The following is a 25,534-nucleotide window of genomic DNA, read 5'->3' on the forward strand; positions in this document are numbered from 1 at the left end:
GTTCTTGAAATGAATAGTCATAGTTTCCAATAGTCATAGTGTTTTCTTTGCCATGCAGCTCTGTTTCCTCAAGCCTAGGAAGAAGGGCAGGAGCCCGAAACGTGTCGGCTGTAAGGAACAGCTGTGAACACTGTGTTTTTGCTGAAGTCTCTATTAAAGTCGAGTGACAAATACCTACCTGTGTGGGCTTCTACTGTTGGAGGCCACTTCGTGTGATGGATTTGTAACTTCTGGTCTCAGCCATGGTAGAAGCCCTGCTGCGGAAAGTGGACCAAGGCAACGCCAACCGGCGTATGCCTGAGATGGACAGGTGTCAATAATAGAGACTATAAGGTGCCAGCTGAACATTGCCGTGATGCCGCAGTCATCCACTGTTGGTTTCACTATTTATTTATTGAGGAGTGCATGTCATCTCACTGTATAAACACATAAGGCACCACAAGTACCAGGAGTCTATATGGCGGCCACGCCCACTGGGGCGAGTACTTAGCTTAAAAGAATGGTGCTTTCTTTGCCATGCAGCTCTGTTTCATCAAGCCTAGGAAGAAGGGCAGGAGCCGGAAACGCATCAGCTGTAAGGAACAGCTATGAACACCGTGTTTGTTTTTGCTGCAGTGTCTATTAAAATCGAGTGACAAATACCTACCTGTGTGGGCTTCTACTGTTGGAGGCCAACCCAGCAGCCACTTAGGTATGAAATCCCACTGGGGCCAGGCAGGAAAAGATAAAGTCCCTACAGCTGCAAGAACTCACGTGTTAAGCCATTGAAAAAGGAGGTCACCAGTAGCTAGTTATAGTTAGGACCTTGTTTTTATTCAAAAAGTGCAACATTTTCTAAACTAATTGTTCACTCAGGTCAGCTCCTGTCTTGAAAGTTTCGGGGTGATTCATCAAGTAGGGGCTGAGTAAAAAGGGGGGGTTCCAAAATGAGGTTCCCCCATGTTCATTTCCATAGGAACTTTAGACAGGGCTACAGCCCGAACTGCTGAACGGAATTACATCAAATTTGGCAAAAGGTAGCTCTTGGTTCAGAAAGCAACCTTTTCTATATGGTGTAAATCCACCGGGTGGGCCACAGTCACTGGATGATGTCATCAGTGATGTGATTTGAGATGTAAACAGTGATTTCACTGACCATGTTATGAATGATGTAATATGTGACGTAATCAGCAGTGCATTGGGGGGGTGCAGGTTATAGTTAGGTCAACTAACTATATCTCTGGTTTTGTGCGAGTAAAATGTCCAACTAACTATAACATCCCTGAAACCCGTGGTTTTTTCAGTGAATTTCTAAGGTTTTTTAAATGCTAATATCTAACTATAATGTCCCTGAAACCTATGTTTTTTCAGTGAATTTCAAAGGATTTTTAAGTGCTAATTTCTAACTATAACGTCCCTGAAACCTATTTTTTCAGTGAATTTCAAAGGTTTTTTAAATGCTAATTTGTAATTGTAATGTTTAATAAATCTATGTTTTTTTCTGTGATTTTAAATTATCATCCCATTCTCAACCTGGTGAAAACTGTCGATATCGCCAGTTTTCCAAAAGTAGCTTCCGCAAACAAAATCTCCACAAATGAGAGCGACAACTAACGCTATTGATACGCAGAGTAGGCGTTCCCATGCAAAAACCTGGTGCAAACTGCCGATATCGGCAATTTCCCAGCAATAGCTTCTACAAAAAACATTGCCACGGATGAGAGCGACAACTAACGCTAATGATATGAAGAGTAGGCATTCTGTGCGAACAAACACGTAAACACCACTTCACTGATATTTTTAATGACCAGTCAAATTTGCTGTGCGATCCAAAACCAGGCGAAAAGGTGTGTAAGCATTAAGAATTTAACATCTGCCTTTTACTGGTGTATGGGCAACAAAAAAGGTTTGGGTCCTGTCTCTGACTGGCTTGGACCTCAACTATATTACGAAACAGAAAAAAATAGCCAGTCAGGATTACTTTTCTAGTGATTTCGGAAGAACCCAGCCTGTCTGTACTGAGTAATCCACAGGGTTGTTTGGAAAAGATTTTTATTTTGTTTTGTTCAAGTTAATTTATCAGTATGGTTTCAAAGGCACATTTATCAAAACAATCAAGTAAACATTCAGACAAAAATGTGCGCAATATATACAAGTGTTGGAACTATACACAATAAATACTCAAAATTCAGGAACACCAAAAAACAGCACTATATACAAATCAATTGAGACATAAAAAGCATTTAACATAAAGAACCAGTCCTTCAAGTTATAACCCAAAAGACAGGCGGACACAGGGATTCAATGATACTGCCTGCCTGTCTCTATAGGCCTGTGATTATGTGTTTTTAGGATTGGACAACTAGGGAGAGATAGAGTGGTAATATTTGTTCCCTAGCTGCACACTTCTTCCTTGTCACAGGTTGGGGGTCAACGCATTTCGAACCACCGATGAATTATGGGTTCTCCTCAGGACGTGGACTGGGTGAATTCATTTCTGCAGAATGCACGCAGGGGCTGCAAGGTGGAGAAGCAGCTTCACACGGTGTGGTGTTTCTGAATTTGAAAACGAGTGAAAAGATGTGTTGTGGAATTAGGACGTGTGACGCCACAAGCCGGCGGCCGCGGAACGGATTTAGTCGAGTTCCCACCAGATTTCCAATTGAAGGCAAGCAGTGCTCCTCCATGACCTCCGGACTAATCACCGGGCGTCTTAATTACACAACACGTCCTTCTCCCACTTCACCACCAAGACCTGGAACACCCTCCCAACCAACCTACGGCAGACCCAAGACCTACTGGACTTCAGAAGACTCTTCAAAACCTGGCTCTTCGATCAGTAGCAGCACCCCCTCTCCCAGTGCCTTGAGACCCTCACGGGTATGTAGTGCGCTTTATAAGTGTTTTGATTGATAGAATGACTACCACCACCCCAGGACCTCCCCCAGACCACACCCCCCTACTACCACCGAGGCAGCGCAGAATAGGACAGCAGACCTTCCTCAAACGACATGTCCCCTCAGCGGCACAATAGATGGATGTTGGGAGATGTGGGAACCAAGTTTGTGTGCAGGACGCAAGTCCCCCATCAATAACAATGCACACAATGCCATGTATAGCAGTGATATGCTGGAAAGACCTCACTATGCAGAGCACAGACATCTCCATGTGTGCTTGTAGTTTTGTGGACAGTGGACACAACCATGTTCCCTCAGGCAGTGGGGAAGATCTCAATCATGTAGCTGTGTCGTCCCCCCCCTGTAAGCGGAAGTGGAGTGGGCTGGTCCAATGTGTGCCACTCCAGGGTAGGAGTGTGAATAATTAAGCTAGGGCTCTGGGTGTGGTTCACTTCTGGGAAGGCCAACTTGTCTGCCAGAGCTGCGGTCTCACCCTGCCACGATACCGCTGCTGTGACCGCTGGCCTCCTTTACACAGGCCTCCTGCAAACCTAGCGGCACAGCACCGCAGATTTATGTCTGTATAGACAACTGCCATCGATGTACACTGCGGACAGCAGGGCTCGCAATTCAGATCGAGTCACGATTGCAGATGACGCAGTCCAGTAGGCAACAGACATGGCTCCCAGTGAGGCTCGCCTGGACCACGTATCATCACAGGGTGCGCGCAAGCTGAGTGCTTCAGGTGCGACTAACTCAGTGCACCACAAGTCATCGCTACGTAGCCTTATTAAGGCTGAATTCATTAGACATAAGACATTGCTACCAGTGCGGCCCACCCGGACCACGCATCATCGCAGGGTGCGCACACGCTCAGTGCGTCAGGTGCCACTAAGTCAGTGCACCATAAGCCATCGCCACATAGCCTATTAAGGCAGAATTCATTAGACAAAAGACATTGCTACCAGTTCGACCCGCCTGGACCCCTCATCATCGCAGGCTCCGCACACGCTGGTTGCTTCAGGTGCCAGTAATTGTGCAGCTCAACTCAATGCCACGTGGATGTGGCCCTTGCTGACCACTGCCCGCTGCCTCCTGCCTACACTGCGGTCATCAGGGCTCACAATTCAAATTGAGTCTTGATTAATTAATTGCAGAGTCTAGAGGGCAACTCAGTATAACTTCCCTAAAACCTACATAATATCCCTTTAGTATCTTCGCTTCAAGAACTTGTTTTTTATCAGTTATAGCTTTTCTACAATGACCAAATTCATCTTGCAAGTCCAAAGGAACACTGAATGACAATCTACACTGTGGACAGAAGAACTCACAGTTTGAATTCAGTTTTGATTTGTTATTTGCAGAGTGAAATGTACTCTATGTCCTCTGATTTTTAAAGAGCAAGAGACCAAAAGCATTCCTCAATGTCTTTGCTGACTACTGCCCTCGATATACACTGCAGCCAGCAGGGCTCACAATTCAGATTGATTCACGATTGCAGATGACACTGTCCAGTAGGCAAGACACATTGCTCCCAGTGCGGCCTCCCCGGCAATGCATCATCACCGGCCGCGCACACGCTGAGTACTTCAGGTGCTACTAACTGTGCAGCTCAAGAGAACGCCACATGACCCTTGGCCCTTGCTGACCACTGCCTCCAGTCTACACTGTGGTCAGCAGGGCTGACAGTTCAGATAGAGTCGCGATTGCAGATGATGCAGTCCAGAAGGCAACAGACATTGCTCCCAGTGTGGCCTGCCCAGACCACGCATCATCGCTGGCTGCGCACACGCTGAGTGCTTCAGGTGCCACTAACTCTGTGCAGCTCGAATCACGTGGCGGTGGGGCCTTCCTGATCGCTGCCTCCAGCCTACACTGCAGTTAGCACGGCTCACAATTCAAGATTAGAACCAATGCAAATCGTGTAAGAGACTATAAACGGTGAAGAAGACCAAATGCTTCCAATCTGTGCAGCTCAAGTCAACGCCACGTGGCTGTGGGCCTTTGCTAACCACTGCCTCCAGTCTACACTGTGGTCAGCAGGGCTCACAATTCAAATTCATTCTTGATTCATTAATTTTAGAGTCCAGTAAGCAACTAACTATAACGTCCCTGAAACCTACATATTTTGACAATGTATATTTCATCTTTTCTTCCATACACCTACACTGGGGTCAGCAGACCTCACAATTTGAATTCAGTCTTGATTTATTAATTGCGGAGAGAATTGTACTCTATGTCCTCTGATTTTGTCAAGAGGAAGTGACAAAAAGCATTCCTCAATGTCTGTGCTGACTACTACCTTTGATCTACATTGCGGACAGCATGGCTCACAATTCAGATCGAGCCAGGATCGCAGATGACGCAGTCCAGTAGGCAGCAGACATTGCTCCTAGTGCGGCCCGCCCGGCCCACGTATCATCGCTGGCTGCACTTACGCTGAATGCTTCTGAGGACCCTACCTCAGTGCACCACAACTCATGGATCCTTTATGATAGAATCTTTTGTGTATGATTTCAGATCTGCTGCCCCTACCTTAATGCACCACAAGTCATGGACCCTTTACGATTGAATCTCTGTGTATGATCTGATAATGTTACAGTTGTACTTGTTGCCAGCACCAACCATTCCCTGAAGGCTGGCTTACACTCACCCCACACGCATCCAGCACAGACGTCAATGGACATGTGACCCTGGTAATAAAAAGGGGCCAAGCGCACGTGCCCGTACCCAGTTCCACTGTCTATCTAACTGTGTCTGTGTGTTTATTATGTATGCATGATGCTGCCCCTGGGCTCTACCACATTACATTGTGCTGTGGATAGTGTACGCAACCATGTTACCTCTGGCAGTGGGGAAAACTTTGATTATGTAACTTTGTCTCGCTCATTGTATAAGTCCATAGATAGGGACTGGATCCTTGGAGTACTACAAGGAGAGTGTATAGTGAATTTATAAGTGCTTGGGGATTGGCAGAGTGATTGGATAAGTACATATGTTGGCGGATCCTAACCCCTGAGCACAAGCTTGGCTTTAATTGGCTGCCCTCCATGTGACAACAACTGAAATTTGGGCTTTGCATGGCCCTGTATTGCTACAGCTGCAACATTCTACTGTATGTGCAATACACATTCATATCCACACAGATATGTCATATCCAAGATCTTTTATGTGTGAAAGTATGGATGAATTTAGGGTAAGTGATTCCCCCACCTTCCATTTTGGCCATGTTGTGGGACTTGGGTCACAGGGTGACACATTGGCGCTTGCGGCCCGCATGGAGGCAACACTACAACAGAGACACCCGCATCCGTTGATTTCTCATACAGCCCAGGACGGAACGTTGAAGTAGTGTGGCTCACTGGTTAGAGGCGGCAGACCCGAGAGCAGAGGACGGCCCGGGACCAGGGTTCGATTCCCGGCGCGGCAGGTTTCTGGACCAGGGTCAGCGGACTCGATAATTCTCTCGCCTCGGTGCCCACTCTGACCAGCGATCACACTCGGCAACTCTGGGCATTAGCTTGCCTCATCTTCACTAACGGCCCCACCAGACCGCCGGGGATGCCTGGTCTCACCCTGGAGATACCCATTAAGGGACCATCTCTCAGGGAAGCCAGGAAGGGTTTCGCAGCGGTCGAAGCGCCTTGGGACCCTCCGGGTAAGTAGTGCGCTATATAAATGCCTATACATACATACATTACATTACTTTGCCGACAGCTCTGGAGTCATTATTCACAGCCTCAAGCAGAACTGGCATAAGCTAGGCCAGCACACTCGGCTTAGGCTTACAGGGAGGAATGACAATGCTACATGTCCCAGGTCTTCCCTCTAGTGATCTGCTGATCACAGGTCTAATTGTCAGCATGCCACAGCCACTCATTCACGGCTGGTTTACACCCACACCACACCCATGCAGCACAGGCATCACAGAACATGTGACTCTGCCAATAAAAAGGGCCGGGCGCACATGCTAGAGGCCATTTTGCCATTTCCATTCTCTGCCATGACTTGAAGTAAACAGAGTTGGTGGCAGCCGAGGCACTTTTCCCAAAATGGGCCTCCCACCACATGGTGATGACTTGATTTCCACTGAGTTAGTGTCACCAGCGCCGAGCGGGTGCGCAACCTGCAATGATGCCTGGCCTCGATACACCATCCTGGCAATCAAGATTGGATTTGAATTGTGAGATCGGCTTGACCGTGTGTATGCCATGGCTGAGATGGTTGCTTCGGCATGTGGTGGGCCGTCTTGGACACACGCCGGTGGCAGAAGGAGAGCAGAGAGGCTTGTTTGTGCAGTGGTGGGCAGATACCTCTGTTTCGTGGGAGTGGGTGGTGTGCAGCAGCCTGGGTGCGTAGGAGCAGGCAGACACCTCTTGGCGGCATGAGCGAATGGGGTGCAGCAGCCTGGGTACGCAGGGACAGGCAGACACATCTGGGTTGCAGGAGTGGATGGGGTGCAGCAGCCTGGGTGCGCAGGGGCAGGCAGACACCTTTGGCCAGTGAGAGTGGATGGGTTACAGCAGCCTGGGTGCACAGCGGCGGGTCAGCGATTTAGGCGTGTGCAGTTGTATGTACTCTGTCATTACTGATTCTATACTATGTTTCAGATGAGTAAGGTTGAGGGCTACAGTATGTCCCAGCACATGGTTCGAGACACACCGGTGGCAGAAAGGTTAGCTGTGAGGGTTTTGTCCACAGTGTCGGCACTCACTCTCCCTCTGCATATCTTCCTTTCTCTCTCTCACACTCTTTCTCTCTCGCTTCCTCTCTCTCTCACTCTTTCTCTCTCTCTTCCTCTCTCACACTGTTTCTCTCTTCCTCTCTCTCTTCCTCTCTCTCTCACTCTTTCTCACTTTCTCTCTTTCTTCCTCTCTCCCTCACTCTTTCTCTCTGTCTTCCTCTCTCTCTCACTCTTTCTTTCTCTCTCTCTTCCTCTCTCACTCTTTCTCTCTTTCTCTCTCTCTCTCCTTTGATGGGCGCATGACGCAAAATCTTATTTTGCTTTTTGTCTTGCAGGCTGTGATTCACAAATTGTTGAGGGATGACATGCCATGGCTGTACCTAGTTTTATTTGTTGTTGTTTTGTTAAATAAAATGTTTTATATGGAAATCCATAGATGACTGCGATTCTCATTTGTCCAACCTCACATGCATCTTTTTTAATTGTGCAACATCTGCCGATTTGTTACATTCCAGATTTTGAAAGGTTGCTGTCACATTTGTTTGTTGGGGGGATCAGGGGGGAAGGCAGATGGTGGCGGGGGGGTGTTGAGGCACTGTTGAGTATCTGAGCAGCATGATTGTTGGCTCCATGTCATATGTTGTCGTTCAGGTGTGGCTGTGGGCTGGGTTCCCTTTCATATTACAGGTTGTAGTCCGACTTTACACCAGGTCAGAGGAGGTGTAATTCCTGCTGCTAACGCACCTTATGGCCTGTTTTGTGCTCTCTTCGCCGTTCTTGCTGGTGGTTGAAAAAGTTGCGAAGTGCTGTGTTCGCTGTTTTTTGCACGGGAAACGCCTACTCTGCATCTCATTAGCGATATTTGCCGGGGTCATCTGTGACAATGTTTTTTGAGGATGCTATCGCTGGTAAACTTGTGATATGGGCTGTTTGGACCAACTTGTGAATGGTGCATTAAATTTATCACCATTTTCGCTGTGATAAAGTGCTGTTAACTCGGTGATGTGTCCATGAGAATATGCCCCTCATTGTTATATAGACCTGAGAAGTACTTGAGTCCTGCGCACTCAGTGTGTTCACACTGGGGGGCCTTGCTGAGAGCCGCACACCCTTCATATTCACACCATGGGGCCGAGAAACGAGCTGCACACCCTTCGTGTTCACACTAGGGTACGCTCTAGGGTAGCGACACCAAACTTCCCCTGAGGCATGCCCACTTCTACATATATTTTTTTTAAAAGGGGAGGGGGCCGCATGGCCCCCTCCCAGGCCACTTCTGGACCCAGGGACTTCATCCCCCGGGCCTGATCTCTCAGTTGGGGACAGTGGGGGGAGCCCCAATACCCCCCACGGTTCTGTCAGCTCCCTGCCTCCTCCGGGAGCCGGCATTTCTTTTGGGCAATGGGGGCTGCTAACATGCAGCTTCCCTTGCCCAAAAGCAATACTCCTTTCCTTTATTGAAGCGAGCGGAGGTTTTCCTCCCATGGCAAAGTGGGCGTGGCCTGGTACGAGTACTTACCAATGATATCCAGTGAGTTATAGTTAGCTGAACTAAGTATAACGGACAAATATCTCGGTTTGTTTACGAGTGAAATGCCCAACTAACTATAACGTCCCTGAAACCTGTGTTTTTTTCTGTGAATTCCTAAGGTTTTTTAATGCTAATTTCTAACTATAACGTCCCTGAGACCGATGGTTTTTTCAGTGAATTTCAAAGGTTTTTTAAATGCTAATTTCTAACTATAACGTCCCTAAAACCTATGTTTTTTCAGTGAATTTCAAAGGGTTTTTAAATGCTATTTTCTAACTATGCCTATAAAGGTAGGACATGTGAAGAAAGAGGAAGAAAAGCGCAGAAAGAAGCAGGACAAATGCAGAAAGAGGCAACAGAAGTCCAGAAAGGTGAGAAAAGTTCAGAAAAACGCAAGAGATGTGCAGAAAGAACCAACAAAGGTGCAGAAAGTCCTCCTGTGCCCCCAACATTTTGCTAATGGGTACTGGTGGTAACTGACACTGACTAACCAGGCCTAGAGTCAGTGCTATGCTAAAAGACACTTAGAATACAGTAAAAACACCTACATACACTCGGAAACACTATGCGTTGGGGTACCCCTGTGATTAGCATGACCTCCTCTGTATTTGCCATGAGTTAATGCCTGGGTCATTGCATGAGTACACTAGTATTAACTGGATGATTAGAGTGCTGCAAGGAGAGTGCATGGTGAATTTATAAGTGCTTGGGTTTTGGCGGTGTGATTGGATAAGTACACACATGTTACATCAGGCCCGCCCCCTCCCTTCATCACTGTGCAAACGCCCCCCCCCTGGTGGGTTTTAAGTTGAGAGATTAATTCCCATTGAATCCTGAGGGTCCCCAGGGACCAACTAGCCCACCAGGTACCTCCAGTAAGCACCACAAATCTGCGTTGCAGAGAGGTGGTTCGATGCCACGCCCCTTTTTATACCTCTCTGCAACGCAACTCTGTGGCGCTTACTGGACATAAATGGTGGGCTATTTGGCCCCCAGGGACCCTCAGGAGACAAGGGGACTAAGCATTTAGTTTTCAGAAATGTGTGGGTTTGGTAGGTTTTCCTTGATGGTCACTGAGCCAGGGGCCAAAAACCCAGGTGACCCCCCTTGCAAAAAAAGGTTGTTTTGTGATAGGTCATTTTGATGTCTCCTTAATATGTTGTGGGCCCTTGCCTATCACGGGTGCTTGACCCGCCCACACCAGTGAGGTACCATTTTTATTGAAAGACCTGGGGGAATGCTAGGTAGAAGGAACTTTGTCGATCCACACAGATTCCAGAACTTTCCCACACAGAAATCTGAGAAAAAAAGTGATTCTTCCAGCTAAAGTTGAAGTTTTCAGGGGATTCTTGGTAGGGAAATGTTGGGGGACCCACGCAAGCCATACTTTGTAGGACTCCCCCGGGTGTCTAGTTTTCCGAAATATGTGGGGTTTGTAGGTTTCCATAGAAGGCCGCTGAGCCCGGGGCCAAAAACTCATGGGACCCATCCCCCATTGCAAAACCAGGTTGTTTTGTGATAGATAATTTTGATGTCGCTTCAATAGGTTTTTGGCCCTTGCCTGTTGTGGGTACTTGACCCACCCACACTCAGAAGAGTTTGGGGAATGCAGGGTGGCTGGAATATTGTGGCTCCACACAGATTCCAGAACTTCGAGCCACAGAAATGTGAGGAAAATGTGTTTTTTTTTACAAATTTTGAGGTTTGCAAGGGATTCTGGGTAACAGAACCTGGTGAGAAACAGACAAGTCAGCCCATCATGGATTACCCTGGCTGTCTTGGTTTAGGAAATGTATAGGTTTGCTAGGTTTCCCCAGGTGCCAACAGATCTAGGGTTCAAAATCTACAGCTAGGCACTTTACAAAATAGTGCCAGGTTTCACTGTAAAATGTGATGTGTCCATGTTGTGTTTTGGGCCGTTTCCTGTTGCTGGCACTAGGCCTACCCACACAAGTGAGGTACCATTTTTCTTGCAAGACTTTGGGGAAGTAGGGGTGGGTGGAATTTTGTGGATCTACACAGATTCCAGGACTTTCCACCACATAAATGTGCCAGGGGCCAAAAACTCATGGGACCCATCCCCCGTTGCAAAACCAGGTTGTTTTGTGATAGATAATTTTGATGTCGCTTCAATAGGTTTTTGGCCCTTGCCTGTTGTGGGTACTTGACCCACCCACACTCAGAAGAGTTTGGGGAATGCAGGGTGGCTGGAATATTGTGGATCCACACAGATTCCAGAACTTCGAGCCACAGAAATGTGAGGAAAATGTTGTTGTTTTTTTTAATTTCGAGGTTTGCAATGGATTCTGGATAACAGAACCTGGTGAGAGCCAGACAAGTCAGCCCATCATGGATTACCCTGGCTGTCTTGGTTAAGGAAATGTATAGGTTTGCTAGGTTTCCCTTGGTGCCAACAGATCTAGGGTTCAAAATCTACAGCTAGGCACTTTGCAAAATAGTGCCAGGTTTCACTGTAAAATGTGATGTGTCCATGTTGTGTTTTGGGTCGTTTCCTGTTGCTGGCACTAGGCCTACCCACACAAGTGAGGTACCATTTTTCTTGCAAGACTTTGGGGAAGTAGGGGTGGATGGAATTTTGTGGATCTACACAGATTCCAGGACTTTCCACCACATAAATGTGAGGAAAATTTGTTTTTTTTTTAATAAAAGTTGAGGTTTGCAGGGATTCTGATAACAGAAACTTGTGAGAGCCAGACGAGTAACCCAATACTGGATTCCCCTGGGTGTCTTGTTTTAGAAAATGTAGAGGTTTTCTAGGTTTCCCTAGGTGCCGGCAGAGCTAGGGTTCAAAATCAACAGCTAGGCACTTTGCAAAAAAAGTGTCTGTTTTCACTGTGAAAATGTGGTGTGTCCACGTTGCGTTTTTGTCCGTTTCCTGTCGCGGGCACTAGGCCTACCTACACAAGTGAGGTACCATTTTCCTCGGAAGACATTCAGGAATGCGGGGTGGGTTGAATTTTGTTGATCCACGCAGATCCCAGAACTTTCCATCATAGAAATATGAGGAAAATATGATTTTCTTTCACAACGTTTGAGGTTTGCAACGAATTCTGGGTAACAGAACCTGATGAGAGGCACACAAGTCACCCCATCCTGGTTTAAAAAAATTTACAGGTTTGCCAGGTTTCCTTATGTGCCAGCTGTGCTAGAGTCCAAAATCCACAAGGTAGGCACATTGCAAAAAAAAAAAGTCTGTGCCTAGTGGGCTTTCTGCCGCCCTGGGGCCGAATCAGGATGGGGGTTGCCCCAATATGCCCCCAACGGGTGCAGGAAGACCCTGCCTATTTTTGGGGAGGTGGAGGCATTGGTATTCATATTCTGGGCAGCCCCACGCATAAAAAAGCCAGCGTAATTGCTGACAGCCAGTGTGCTTTCTGACCCCCCTGGGGGCAGATCAGGGGCCACTGCCTCCATCCTCCCCCCAGGTGAGGGTCATAAAGACTGTGGCATTTTTTGGGGGCGGTGTTTAAGTGGGAACCATTCCGTCATGAGCACCGAAGGGGTTAAAGTACTGAAAGTTATCCACCTTCACTTCAGTCAGAAATTACCTTATTCCTTATCTTTCAGAAATTAACAGGAAATTAAATGAATATTCAGAAAGATCAGATATCCACAAAACTCGTAGCCCAAATCAGGTAAGAACATAATAAGATATAAACAATACTTGGTGGATCCAGCGCACAAGTGAAGCTACCGTGATAGACCTTATGCAGCTTTCTTTTACTTTTGTCTCTTCTACTGGAAATGTACTTCCAGGAAACAGGAACCTACAGCAGTCCCCGCTGGGGACCTAGAATGGACACATGAAGACAGGAACAGGAAAGCAGACGAAGGATTTGCCACCTCGATGAAGGACGCCAACGAGTGGAAGGATGACTCGGAAGTGAAGGTGAATGCCCCGGAAATGGACTATTCTCTCCCGAAGCAGGAACGCGAAGCGTCTCTGCTCGGTATCAGTGAATTTTTGTGCTTCCCGGCTGGTTCCCGCGCATGCTCATAGCCAGGATTTGGCCATATTTGTAGTTCACCGGTAGCGCGTGACCGGCAAACCTGACACTCATGAGCTTCGGTGGTGCATTACTCAGATATTCCTGCCTGCGTTTTACAAATGTTCTTTACTTTTTTGCAATGTATAAGAAAGAACCAGCACTCCAAAAGCTCTTCTTTTGTTAACACCGTGCTCATGACGAGCGCACCTCCTCATGAGGCACGGTGGCGCTGTGCTCATGACAAGCTGAGCTCATCATGACCCGTGCGGCACTCACACGCAGGGATAATTCCCCTGCTGTGCTGAGTGTTCCGCAGAAACGGGTATGGTCATGACAAGCTCACATCGTCATGAGCACAGCGCCACCGTGCAGCTTGACAAGCCGAGCTCGTCACGAGCACCGTGGGGCTGCGCGCGCTTCCTACCCCCAGCCCCACTGGGGAATTAGCCCTGTGGCGAAGGCACTAATTCGAGGCACGATCAATGTGTTTTGGCTCTAACCAGCCTTGTTCATGAAACAGACACCATGATTTCTCAGCTTTTTACACACTACTTCCCTCCCAGGCACCAGTGCAGTTAAACATTAACAAAGGACCAACTTAAGTCAAGGGGGTGCCATCTTATAACACGTATAGCATTTCTGCCTGAATGTCATGAGCCATATTTATCTTTAACTTAATTATGCTATTCATAAACATAAAAAATTTAATAAAATATATATGAGAACAACTACTTTATATTTTTCACATTCATAATTTTTCAAAATACCCCAATAATATATACAAAAATATTCAAACTACATTAAATGGTCAACACAGTATACTCAATACACCCAAACAGGGTGTACTCAAAAGTTACTCCAATATGGCGCAAAATTTCATTATAATTCACTTCCAAAAGGGGCACTATATTTATAAAAAATATATATATAGTTCAATTCATCAACTATATCCCATCTGTTCTACTGCATCAATATCGCTATCTGTTGAATAGCCAACTCCAATTCATGAAAGAATCACTTAAATCAGATCCTCTGTTGCCAGTCTCTAAAATAAATGAGAATACTAGATAAGCACAAACACAATTTATGTGATTGGTTCAATATCTATTGCATCAAATGTTGAGTTATGGGGCTATTTATGATGAATCATAAAGAAAGTGTGCAGTACTTCATAAATATTCAACCTAATATGAACCTGATGTCTTTACCACTGTATTTGTTGTGTCATTATTCCTTATTGCCCTCAGATGTTGTAAAATGATGTTCTGTAATGGTAGTGTAGTGCTGCCTTTCTACCTTTTCAGACACGGGCACGTAGGCATGTATGTTGCAAAATTGCTCTTGCAAATTATTCCTCCTCTAATTTAAATATTCTTTTTAATAGTGTGTCAATTGAGGTCATATTTACACCGTGTCTGTATACCTGGCACTTGCTACTATTCGCAAACCCTTCTGGGTGTCAACCAAGTATATTTACCTCCAGGAGTTTTTACATCACTTTTAACTAAGTGGTCTCCCGTGGATCTCACTCAAGTGAGGGCAATAAGTAAAAATGATACAACAGATACAGTGCAAGGCATTTTGAAAACGTTCACAAGGGTGATTAAATGAAATTACTATACATTTGTATACCACAGATACCTAGGAATACAAGGGGCAAACACAGATAATTAGAATTGAGGAAACTAGAAGCTACATTAATTCTAGAAATGTATTGTAAAGAGCCTACCAGGCTGAATGTTGATGAAAAATGACACGCTTTTTGTTATCACTTCTAGTGCACTGCTCTACAATGTGAAATTTGCTTACAAAGATATTGAACCAATCACATACATTTTTTTTATTACAGTACATAATCAAAATCAGCCGAAGGTTATAGCAGCAGAAGAAAATGCATAAGAGAGAAGGACAAATAAAGCATAGACTTAAATCAGTTTACCCCATAATTTACAAGGACATCATGGTTAGCAGCCTAATGACCTTAGTATTACAACATACAGTACATTTACAATATAGCATCATAATATATCTCCAGCGAGACACCATCTTGACCAAACTTGTCCTGCAGCTCAGTAAAGAAGTATATTTGGTCATTATTGTAACAGTGCCCTATCCTCGAGAATCCACAGGCCTCCAACCTCTCACACATTCCATCTTGAAATATAGCCGGCAAGGCTGGGGAGTCCCACAAAGGAGCATTGCGGTTTAACTTAGTAATATTAACCTTTCTTTTGATCTGTCATTGGACCTTGAACGCCCCATCTTGGCCTAAGAGCCCAATGTAAATTGACATGTGGATGGTGCTTCAGCGGGGTCAATACTATTAGTATAACTAGTTATCAGAACCCTAAAGTGCTGCAGCATACAAGCATACAAGACCAAAATTACAGCCCGAAGTTGAGGGCTACCTATCCCCCACAGTCTCTCGGGAGGATCATAAACCTTGATACCCCTCTAGGTTTCTTGCAACAAAAAACTGAAGCACATGCTTTCCAGTTTAGCCAGCCAATTCTTGTTGATCTCCAATGGGATGGCTCTGAATAGATATAAAACTTCTGGAAGAATACACATTTGTAACACATTACACCTTCCCACCAATGATAAATGCAGGGTATTGATCTTGTATAGATCCTGTTTGATCTTACTGAACATTGGGACTAGATATAATTTCACTGCTATATCTAATTTTGATGTTATGTTTACTCCCAAATAAGTCACCTCTTTAATCCAGCGCAGATACCCAGCACCAGCGCCCTCAGTACAGATCACCTGAATCTTACAACTATTGAGATGGTACCCCGCGATGGCACCAAACATGCCAGGCTCATTTTCAATAGCCTTCACATCATTACAAGGGTCAGGTCATACAACTACTATATTGTCTGCGTAAGCCAACACCTTGTAGTGTGTTTGACGTATAGGGACTGGCAGAATCCAGCAGTTATCGTCCAGTCAGGTAATGAAGGGGTCGATATAAAAAGGCAAATAACAGGGTTGAGCTGGGACGCCCCTGCCTAGTACCTCTAGTGATATAAATCAAGACTGTTCCCTTCCCCAAATCTGCATCTTAGCCTTGGTAGCTTGATACAGAGCTCTATTGTCTTTAATAAAAACCCAGAACAAGTCTCTTCTCAAAGGTACCCCCAAGAGACTCAGTATCTGTGCATCATGCAGAATCAGCCTCATAGGTGATTTAGTGACCTCAGCTATGTCTAACAATGTAATAACCCTCTGCAAATGGTCGACCATTCTGCATACCGGAATAAAGCCATGTTGGCGGGGAGAGACCAAGTTAGTGACTACCTTCTCAAACATTGTGGCTAAGATTTGCATAGATTTTCATGTCTGAATTGATCAGAGATATCAGTCTGTAAGAGCTTCAGTTTAAAGGGGGTTTGCCCTTTTTCCTGAATAGCACAATATTAGTGTCCTCCCATGGTTGTGGTAGCAGATTTGCTAACTTCTGTACTTTACAGAAGACAACATGTTGCACTTTATATTTATACAATTTTGTGCAATAATAGAATCTATATTGATTGAGCATTTGTGCAATATGGGAGGTTCCACAATGGTAGCACTTGGCACTTTTCAAATGTTGGTATTCTAAAGTATTTTTTCATTAATCCTTTTTATATATCTCTATACATGTGACATTGGTGGAGTAAATATCAGAGCAATGTTTAATCAGATATTGGTGTATTAGAGGAGATGATAGAGGAGCGAATTTTGGTTCCATCCAATTTACAATTAGGATTGATATAGCACTTGTCACTTTACATCTAATATTGAAATGATCTAGAATTTAGTACTGTAATACCTACATTGGTATGTTGCATTCTGATCTCTGGTACTTCACAGAGACAGTCAATTTCACTTTGCACTTACAATCTCTTTTATCCTTGTATTTTATGGGGTAATATATGTTATGAAAAGCACTTTGCACTTTATAAATATATTTATGTATATTACTACATCAATATGAGGGTTTTATCGAAATTGTTTAAGTTATAATAGAATTGGTGTAATGAGACTAACACTGGTCCTTTCCTCTTTGAAAAAATATATTGTCTAAATATGTAATCAAAAACCTGTGATTTAATCATTATGAACTATTTAGCCATCCGAAAAAACAACTGCCTAATAAGACCAAACACAAAAATTATCTGTTCTAAGCACATGAAACTTATGACCACAGTGAACTGTGTCTCTTATATTATGTGCACTTCACAAGGATTTATTTTGATTCTCTATTCATGCCTATAACAACCTGCTGCAATGATATAACTTATCTTGATAGGGATGAGAACAAAAATGGTTGTTTCCCCTTTGACATTATGGATGTTTTTCAATTGGTGGTAGGGAAAGGGTACTGATGTCCCTTTAAATTGACACTCTGTGCACTAAACTCTATGACCCAGTTGAAGGCTATTGCCGAAACACGTAGGCCTGCTTTGTGGATTAATATGCACCTTGCACTTTGCTGATTATTTGCCCCATAAGGTATGGGAGCATTTGAAGCTGAATAAATCGCTTTGTCAAAAGGATTCCTGCGTGCCTTCCTTCTTTTGGTCCTGGTGATGGAGTGGGAAAAGCAGGGTTTCTTCAGAGGGTTTGTGGAAATATATATGATCAAGGCAGGGGATCCCACGAAACGCGTCATAGCCCTCGATATTATGCTAATAAAGTAATTTGGAGGAAATACCTTTGTTGTTGTGTCAGATTCCAGTGCCGAAGGAAATGCGCTGGTTTTTGCTTTGAAATAAATAAACATTTAAATGTTCGTTAGTTCAAAATTGTAAATCTCCGAAAGTTCTTCACTGATTGCTTTGAAATGTTGACACAACGTTGGATTCGAATACACGCATGTTTTTATATACACAACATTGGATTTGAATACGCGCATGTCGAATATGTGTGTGTTTTTAATCGAAAGCCCGAACACACACATAAAAATGTCAATGTTCGTTTGTTCAAAATCTTAAATCTCCGAAAGTTCTTCACCGATCAAAATCGAAATCTCCGAAAGTTCTTCACCGATTGCTTTGACATTTTGACACAACGTTGGATTCGAATACGTGCATGTTTTTATATACACAACGTTGGATTCGAATACGCGCGTGTCGAATACGCACATGTTTTTAATCGAAAGCCCGGACACACACATAAAAATGTCAATATTTGTTTATTCGAAATCTAAAATCTCTGAAAGTTCTTCACCGATTGCTTTGAAATTTTGACACAACGTTGGATTCGATTAAGCGCGTGTTTATATCTACACAACGTTGGATTCAAATACGCACGTGTCTAATACTCGTGTGTTTTTAATCGAAAGGCTGAACAGACCCTATTGATTTGGTTGCTGCGCAACAACTACAGTGGACGCATAGAGACAATAGTCTACATATATTAGGATGGACAGTTGGTGTCAGGATGGCAGACTGGGAAGTGGGTGGAGGAAGGGGGGCGGAGTTGGTTCACTTTGCAACATTAGGGCGTGTTTATATATGCACAACATTGGATTCAAATCTGCGCATGTCCAATGCTCCCGTGTTTTTAATCGAAAGGCCGAACAAACCCTATTTATTTGGTCGCTGCGCAACAAATTCAAGGGACGCATAGAGACAATAGTTTACATATATTAGGATGGACAGCTGGTGTCAGGATGGCAGACAGGAAAGTGGGTGGAGGGAGGGGGGAGGAGTTGGTTCACTTTGCAACATTAAGAAAGGACGCATAGAGACAATAGTCTACATAGTTTAGGATGGATAGTTGGTGTCAGGGTGGCAGTACGGGAAGTGGGTGGAGGGAGGGTAGAGGAGATGGTTCACTTTGCAACATTAAGAATGGACACATAGAGACAATACGCGAGTGTCAAATACGTCGTGTTTTTCATCGAAAGGTCGAACAGACCCTATCGATTTGCGTGCTGTGCAACAACTACAAGGGACGCATACAGACAATAGTCACAAAAACATATTTTATACTCACAAGCACTGTGAAATTAAATATTTTAGAAACATGCGCTTACTCTTTTCATTCTCTTCCATTTAACCAGACTGAGCCACAGCAATGCGTGGCTGAGTACAACTAGTATATTATATTTAAATATATATATATATATATATATATATATATATATATATATATATATATATATATATATATATATATATATATATATATATATATATATATATATATATATAAATATATTACCTACTGGCGGTCGCCAGTAGGTAGTTATAGTTAGGATTTTTTTCAATGTTAAATCTCAAAATTCTATTTGGAATAACTTTGGCGCCGGTTGACGAATCTGCCTGAAAATGTCCTCAAAATGGCCTCGCGGCGCCCCTGTCCTTCCCTGAAAGTTTAGGGGGGATTTGTCAAGCGGGGCCTGTGATAAAAGGGGGGTCCCAAAACGTGTTTTCCCCATGGTAATTTCCATAGGGCGGTCAATCTCACTTTTAGCCCGAACGGCTGAATGGATTTCCACCAAACTTGGTAAAATTGTAGGGACTGGTAGCCCAAAGTGCCTTTGCTATGTCTCAAGATATGTGCTTTAGTGGATTTTGAGTTATTTAGGTTCAAAAAAATATATATATCTATGTCAGCGCCCCGGTACACGCTCCGGGGAGCGCTCCGGGTGCGCCACGCGAATGGCGCGCAGAAAGCTGATTGGTTCTTGGGTGTATGTAAACATTCGAAACAGTCCGGAGCGGCCGCCATCTTGTGTCTCGTTAGGATCGAGACACAAGAGGTGGCCAAAACAAAGGGGGAAATGACCATAAGGGGGCAGGGTAGACCCCCCTGACCCCCTAGGTTTGATGTGGGGGCTATAAAAGGGTCCAGCTGGGAAGCGCACCGTGGACCGCAACGGGGGAGCGCACCAGGGAGCGCACCGGGGAGAAAAGAGAATGGCAGAGTTTAAAAAATTAAGTCATTTTATATAAATGGGAGGTCGTTCTGAAAAGAACTTTTTTTAATTGTTTTTGTTGTTTTATATATTTTTTTGTGAACATTTTTTACTTTTTTTGGTTTTTCAAAACAATTTTATATATTTTTTTGTTTTTTTAGTACTTCGAAAAAAACAGAAGGATTTGAAAATGGCTCAACAGGAGCAAAAAAACCAATAAAGAATCATTGCTTTCGTTTGTGAGAGCACTTGTGGTTTTCTTCTGCTCTGTTAATTAAGGTGATACTTTTTTCACCATAAGTAATAGTAGCCCCGCAATAAATACAAACTATTTTGAAGTTTGAGAATTTGCTTTGGATGTTGGGCATCATTTGACCTTCAGGTGCTGCAAAAGATGATTCCTCACTTGAGGTGCTAGACTGAGGGGTCTGTGGGTTTTCAGCCATAGCTCTCACCTGTGCTTGGGCCAAATTATTTGGGTGCCACCTCTCCATACGGCGAATCATGGTGTGGTTGCCAAAACTATATTTTTTAGCAGGATTGCCACGTGAAAGGATGTTCTTGCAAATTAGACATGTTACTTTAGGGGCATTAACTTTCTTCAGTCCTGCAGGAAACTTAAAGAATTGCCAAATGTAGTGCTCCTCTACACAAGATGGGTGGGGTTCCTCTGGTAGGAACTGTCTCTCCTGCTCCTCTTCCTCCTCTTCGTCCTGCTCACCACTAAAAAGCAGAGGTGGTGGTGGTCCTTTTGGTGGTGGTGGTGGTGGTGTTGGAGCACCAGCAGCAGCAAGTAGAGTAGCCATTATTGGTCTCTCACAAAGAAATAGCTCTTGCTCTCCCAAAGAAGAAAGTAAGAATGAGGAAAAAAGGTGGGGGCTTTCCTCATTTGGAAAAAAAAATATTAGGAACCAATGAAAAGTGTTATTTTCAAGTCACATGACCCGATGCGCTTACGTTACGCGCTCCGGCGCACTTACGTTACGCGCTCCGGGCCGCGCCGCGGAGCGCTTCCGGGTGCGTTTACGCAGAGCGTCATAAGATACATCGCGCAGCTACGCGATACGTCACGCTTAAGCGACGCGTCACGATGTTGTTTTCGATCGCTACATTGGCGCTAACGGGACGCTTCCCGGTTCGCGCACAGGGGCGCTTCAAAATGCTACGCTTTCCAGGGCACTCACCGGGGCACGCACCGGGAGCGCTCCAGGGCAAAAAAAAAAAATACAAGAAAAGAAAATTTAAAAATTGTAAGAACTGGTAGCCCGATGTGCGTTTGCTATGTCTCAAGATATATGCTCCAGTTGTTTTTAAGAAAATTAACTTTTAAAAAATATATATTGGGCTACATTGGGATATATATATGTTAGAGCCCAAATGTAGTCCAAATGTAGCCCAATGTAGCCCAATTTAGCCCAATGTAGCCCAAAGATGGCCACCAGAGACAAAAAAATACAAATGTAGCCCAAATATCAGCCAGATGTAGCGCAACTATAGCCCAATGATAGTATGTACCAGAGTGTTCTAAAGAACAACTAGAGCGCAAACAGTCTTACTTATAAAGTGAGAGTTTTAGTTAGGAATTAGCATTAAAAAAACCTTTGAAATTCACTGAAAAAACCATAGGTTTCACACCAGTTATAGTTAGGAATTAGCATTTAAAAAACCTATTGAATTCACTGAAAAAACCATAGGTTTCACACCAGTTATAGTTACCTGGAAATTTTACTGACATAAAACCATTGAAATTCCCACGTTATAGTTAGTTGGACTCACTATAACTTGCGCGTGTAATGCACTGCTGATGACATCACATATTACATCACTCATGACATGGTCAGTGACATCACTCATGACATCACTGATGACACCATCCTTGTGACAGAGAGACTGACCTCCTTTCACTGTAAAGTAACCCTTGAAACACATATTCAAAAATAGAAACTAACATTTTCAAAAAAGTGGAGATACCTATACCAGTTACAACAACCAATTCAGTAATTCCACCATTTACATGCACATCCACTCATTCACCAACATTTCTATATAGTCAGTCATACATATACTCACTCATCATATGTAGTGAGACACCTATACATCCGTTAACACACCGACAGTCTTCCAAAAGTTGCTCACACACATATTCACACATGGAAATAAAATATTGAACATCCATTTTTTTGCATATACAGCTATACACACACTACCACCTTACTTCTAAGGAAACTTACACATACTTAAACAATCACTTATAGAAACACATACTTATTTAAACAAGAACTCTTTCAATCTCTTACTCTCACATATACTCACTTATATAGACCAATACTCACAAATACTAGATTAAAACATATGTAGTTACTGATAAAGACACTAGTAAGACAGCCATTCACTTACTAACACATACATATACACACTCATTCACCCATACAGTCCAGCACATATGCTGCCTTCAAAACACATACAAACAGTGAGTCAGTCATTGATGCATCTGTGTGCTAAGTAACACCCCCACCAAATCATACAGACACTTATACTGATACTAAAAAAAAATCTAATAACACATATACACACAAATGTAGCTACTCACCAACCCATGCAGCCACTTATACACAAAGTGAAACACTGATACAAACATTTAAATATTTAAACAATACTCGCTAATATATGTATTCACTATGATACACTTGATAAGCCAGTTAACCAATCTTTTTTTTTTTTAAACCTCCATTAAGACACTTATTTAAACATTTATTCTTCCATTGACCTTTACATATACATATATAAAACATGTTTATTTTTCAGAAAGGCACACATTCACTGGATGGTGTCATCAGTAATGTCATGAGTGATGTCACTGACCATGTCATGAGTGATGTAATATGTGATGTCATCAGCAGTGCATTACACGCGCAAGTTATAGTGAGTCCAACTAACTATAACGTGGGAATTTCAATGGTTTTATGTCAGTAAAATTTCCAGGTAACTATAACTGGTGTGAAACCTATGGTTTTTTTCAGTGAATATATATATATATATATATATATATATATATATATATATATATATATATATATATATATATATATATATATATATATATATCCAACAAAAAGGTTGTCCCATTTAGAAGAGCCAGCATTCAGGTAGGTTTTGTAATTTCGTTTTTATTTTCAGGAAAACAGCGTGGAGGGATGAAAACAAAGTCCATGCAATTTACAAGCCTGATGCGTTTCATGCTCCCTTGAGCATTTCTTCAGAGGCTTCTGTAAACTCTGTGTGGAGCTTTCAGAGTCTTTAAATGATTAGCATCTGCTCCATTGGGCGTTGGCGCCCCCAGAGCCTGCTGGTGCTAGTATATATTCACTTAAAAAACCATAGGTTTCAGGCCTTACATAGTTAGGAATTAGCATTTAAAAAACCATTGAAATTGCTCCTATATAGTTAGTTGTACTAACTATGTTTCGCGCACCCGCAATCCACTGCTGATGGTGTCACATATTACTTCATTCATGACATGGTCAGTGACATCACTGATGACATCACTGATGACATCTCAAATGACATCACTGATGGCATCAATGATGACATCTCATTTGACACCACTGATGACATCATTGATGACATCATCCGGTGACTGTGTGTTTCTGTAAAGTTTAAATATGTTTTACATATTGAAGAATGAGTGGATGTATAAGTGTCTGGATGAAGGATTTAGTAGGTGCGTGACTGACTGTATGAGTCAGTGATTAAATGTGTCTTACTAAATGCACAGGTTAGTGACTAAACTGTCTGAATGTGTGCATCAGTATGTCTGTTGTTGTGTAAGCTGCTGCATATGTTGATCAGTAGCTATATGAGTGGCTATATGGGTTTTGATTGGTTGCCCAAGTATTTGAATGGGAGACTGAGTGTGTGTGTGGGTTGCTGGGAGGTGTGTGACTTTGTGCATAGATGTGTGAGCAGTTGATTCACTAGGTGTATGAGTTCAAGAGTGCATGTGGAAACAGCTATATGGGCGGTTGACTGTGTGTATGGGTGTGTTGGTGAGTGAATGGATATCTCAGTGCTACATGTCCACCTTAGTACATATGTAAAACACAGTGCATGTGAGAGTTGGCATATATAAATTACTATACATGAGAGCCAGTGAATGTGCGAGTGGCTGTATGGATCATTGTGTACTTGTATCAGTGATTGTATAAGAGAGTAAGTATGTGTTAGTATATGTTTGAATAAGTAAGGTGTTATGTGTATAACTGTATAGTTGAGGAAATGGAAGTGTGATTGATTATTTGCATGACTGACTAGGTGTGTGAGTAACTCCATGGATGAGTGGCAGTGTTTGAGTGTCTGTATAGGTGTATGAGTGCATATGATAGTGTTGTATTGATGAGTGACTGTATGTATGAGTGATTCTATGGGTGAATGAGTGAATGTGTGTGTAGACCTAGGAATCAGTGAGTGCGTATGTAGTACCTGGTATTGGTGTGCCAATGGTTTCAAGAATGGTAGTCTGTATTTTACACTGGGTGTATCAAAGGTTATATTAGAGTGTGAGGAGGTGCATCGTATTATCACATGATTGATATCATCAGTGATGTGATCAGTAATGTCAAATGAGATGTCATCAGTGATGTCACTGACCATGTCATGAATGATGTAATATGTGACATCATCAGCAGTGGATTGCGGGTGCGCAAAATATAGTTAGTACAACTACCGATATAGAAGCAATTTCAATGGTTTTTTGAATGCTAATTCCTAACTATATAAGGCCTGAAACCTATGGATTTTTCAGCGAATTTGCAAGGTTTTTTAAATGCTTATTCCTAACTATATCAGGGGCAAAACCTATATTTTTTTTCAATGAATGTCAAAGGTTTTGTAAATGCTAATTCTATTAGCGGATAACGTTTATATATGTTATTATCCTTCTGGAACCACCAGAGCAGCCATCTTGTTTCTCAGGAGAAGTGAGGCACAAGAGAGTACAAAACAAGACTTGAAAAGGCGAAAACGGGGCAGGGTAGAGACCCCCCGACCCTCTAGCCCTTCTCAGGGGATCCCAGACGGACCACCAAGTGCAAACAAAAATATATTTTTTTAAATTGCGGGGTACGTGCACGGTACACGTACCGTACGCGTACGGTCGTGCACATACGGTGTGTGTACTCCTCGATTTTTTTGATTTTTTTCTTTTTTGTTTGCCCTTGGGGGTCCTTCTGGGACCCCCTGAATAGGGCGAGAGGGTTGGGGGGTCTTTACCCTGCCCCCTTTTCATGTTTTCCAATCTTGTTTTGGGCTCTCTTGTGCCTCAGTTCTCCTGAAAAACAAAATGGTGGCCAACACTTCCTGGTTTGGACAGTTTGAAATGTTGGCAGTCGACTGCCAGCCAATCAGAAACTCACTCGTGCACGTAAGGGTACGCACACGTACGTGTACGGTGCGCGTACGGTGAGCGCATATAGATATATAATTTTCTCAAATTCCATTTTCTCAACAACTACTAGAGGGATT

Source organism: Lissotriton vulgaris, chromosome 6 (genome assembly GCF_964263255.1).
Source record: "Lissotriton vulgaris chromosome 6, aLisVul1.2, whole genome shotgun sequence".
NCBI classification, from domain to species: Eukaryota; Metazoa; Chordata; class Amphibia; order Caudata; family Salamandridae; genus Lissotriton; species Lissotriton vulgaris.